The sequence below is a fragment of the Fundulus heteroclitus genome, unplaced genomic scaffold (genome assembly GCF_011125445.2).
Source record: "Fundulus heteroclitus isolate FHET01 unplaced genomic scaffold, MU-UCD_Fhet_4.1 scaffold_576, whole genome shotgun sequence".
NCBI classification, from domain to species: Eukaryota; Metazoa; Chordata; class Actinopteri; order Cyprinodontiformes; family Fundulidae; genus Fundulus; species Fundulus heteroclitus.
The window spans coordinates 19170-22324 of NW_023397007.1; the positions used below are offsets into that span (position 1 = coordinate 19170).

The following is a 3155-nucleotide window of genomic DNA, read 5'->3' on the forward strand; positions in this document are numbered from 1 at the left end:
CCAAAGCAATAATTGACTGCGTCATCAGCGTAGAGATGAACATTTGTGTCATCCACTTTATGACCCAGGTTATTTATAGATAATAGTAAATAATAGTGGATCTAAAGTAGAACCCTAACAAAGAGCAGACCATAATGATCTAAGGGAGTCTGAGAACCACACAACTACTTGCTCTGAGAGTCCTGAATTTAAAAGCTTAACCTTTAAAATATCATGGTCAACTTTGTCCAAAGCTTTAGACAAATCTATAAAGAGATACACGGCGCTGATTTTTGCCAAGAGCGGCCAAAATGTCTTTTACAACTTTTAAAGCAACTATAACAGTGCTGTGTTTTTTCCTGAAGCCTGACTGATGTATAGATACAACATCATTGTCTGATTAGTGAGATGTGAAAACTCAATATTAATTGAAAACAAAGCAGTCCTGATGAATTACTTACTAACATTTCAGGCACTGGACCTAAAGGGCGTGTTGTAGCAGCTGAAATGGTGATTTGTATTAAAGATCAAAGATTGACAGGTCAGCTGCAGCAAGTGAATCAAAGCAAAGGTGCAAATCCAGGCCTTCAGCAGGATGCAATGGTGCCGTCATTCAGGACATGATGTTTGTAAGACTGTAACCTGCAGAACGATGCTGAGGTTGTGAGTCCAAGTCATGAGGAAGTTAATGTTTGTTAATGCATAAATCTATCAGAGAAAAAGCTTGGAAGTGATTTTTTTCCTGAAATGTTCCTAAAAACATGGCAGCAGAGGCTCTGTGCTGAAACCCAACAGTGATTTCAGAGCTGACTGAACTGTTGGCCACAGCAGGTGAAGATCTAGAGTCCCAGCTTTCTGCTTGTAAGCAGCTTCACTAACATCAGCATCTAGGATGCAGACTGGCTGCTAAGGCTAACAGGCTCCAGTGGCGCAACCGGTCAGCGCGCGGTACTTATAAGACAGTCACCTGCAGAGCAATGCTGAGGTTGTGAGTTCAAGCCTCACCTGGAGCAGAAGGCTTTTTAAAGGTTTAATAAAGAGTAGTTGGTTTACGCTGGTTAAAAAACAGCCATCTTTGATCTCAGCTGAATTTAAGGCTCAATTCAAATCTCTTTAATTATGGCTCCTGCTCCTTGACCTTTGCTGTGGAGCGGCCATTTTAGGCGTCCAGATGTTCCCTTTCCTCTGCGGTGGAACAGCAGGGTGACGCATGGCTGAGAATAACCTCCAGCAGCATCAGAGACGTCCCTTAACCTCAAGATTCAGGTTTAGCACAAACATTTTTACTCCATCTTAGGAGGAAGGTTTTCCTGAAAGGACGTGTGAAAACTGCCCAGCGAGGAAGGGAGATAAATGTGTGTGTCTGCTTTATAGAAAAGGACCTTTGAAAGTTTGTGTTGCTGTAAAAGCGCAGCAGGAAGTGGGAGAGAGGAGACAGAAAGATGAGCTGAAAAAGAGAAAAGGAGAGGGAGGAGGAAGGTTTGCTCTGTTTTCCCTCCTCTGCTCTGTCCTTTCCCTCCTTTTTCATCCGTTTCAGAGTGTGTGCGCTCGCGGCACACTTGAGTGTCTCGCTGATTGCCTCGCACGCATCACGTCTTCCAGGAGGGCTTTTAAACATGGAGGATTATCAGGCAGCCCTTTAACAGTCGTCTCTCTTTGCTCTCGCTTTCTGCCAAGCAGCTGAAACACAAATCGTCTGTTTCATCTCAATCAGTATGAAACTTTTTTCTTTCACAGCAAGCTAACGCCACGCTGCTTTGTAGACACACAGTCTACTGGAAACCATCAAGATCATCAGATCTGGATCATTTTATTCAGCTATGACCTTTGTTGTCATTAAGAAAGTATTTATTTACATTTTATTAGAAATGACATGTAAAATATACGTATCCCTTCCTCAATAATCAGCAGATAAACCTCTATTAGCGCACCATATATTCTAAACACTGAGCATCTTTCTGCGTGTCTCCTCTGGTGCTGCTCTAGTGCTTTAGAGCAGGGCACTTGTGTCCTACGAGTCCTGCAAGGTTCCTGGTTCAAATCCCCAAACAGAAGAAACATGTCACATTAAAATGTAAATCTAAGTCCGGTAGATAAACTTTGGCTTTATCTGTATGTGATGCAAACATTTTATGGTATGAGGTGTGATGGAGGTAGATGCTATTCTTTGACTTGAGATGTTTATTTTAGTTGAATAGTCAAAACTAAAGTTAAAATGTTGTTTTTAACGAGTCTCTTGCTGTTATCCAGCTTCCTCCTGGTGCTGTAATAAAACCTTTGGTTCCTCCAACCTTCCCAGACTACCTGCTGCACGTTTCCCTTGACCTCTTTGATTCACACTTTGCTGTTACATGCGTGTTTTTACAGGGTTTTTATAACATAAATGTCTCGGTGCCCTCATCCTGAGGAGAAACCATGAAAGCTCAAAACAAAGAGTCTTATTTGGACAGAAAATGAGTTTTTCCATGATGAGAAGGGCTGGATCTGCTCCGTCTGACATGTGTGCCGTCTCTGAGGTGGTCGGGCTGTTTGTCCTCCTCCCTCCCTGCCCTCCTCTGTTTTATGTGTGTGTGTCCTGCCCATCCTCTTCCATTCAAACCCCGTTTACCATGATAATAGCTGCCTGCCGAGAACCTCTGCTGTGTCTAACTCCACCACTGCTGGCTACAGGCAGGGCCCATTCACTGCTGCAATAAAAAGGCTGGCAGCAGCGATGGGCCCCCCTGTAAACTCCCAACACTCCACTTGTTGTGTCTGCGTGCGCCGCCGCCAGCGGGCTGCAGTCGTTGGGGTTATGATCTGGGTTTTGTCTGCAGATGAAACGGGAGGAGTTAGAGTTTATGTACCTGGCGGGGCATGGGGAGAATCTGAATGACAGGAAAACTGCTGAGGACAAATTGTCCAAAGAAGGAGGAGGAGGACGGGGAGCAGAGAATAACAAGATGGGTTTTGGATTAGATCTCATGTCAGTTATGTTACCATAACATCAGTGGTACTGGAAGCATTAAAAGTCCCTAAACCATGATGGATAGTACAGAAGGACCACGGCACAAAGGCTACCAGCGGCTTAGCAGGTATCAGACGTGAGGGTCGGTACCAACGCAGGAAGCAGCATTAGAACCGCAGCATTAGAACCGCAGCATTAGAACCGCAGCAGAAAACCTTCAGCATCAGCA

General features: G+C 44.3%; 1 non-coding gene across 1 annotated transcript; it reads left to right on the forward strand.

The window, feature by feature from the left end:
• The first annotated feature begins 898 nt into the window (after positions 1–898).
• trnai-uau lies at positions 899–992 on the forward strand. Its single transcript has 2 exons — positions 899–936; positions 957–992. It is a non-coding gene; the product is annotated as a tRNA-Ile (tRNA).
• Positions 993–3155: the final 2163 nt, after the last annotated feature.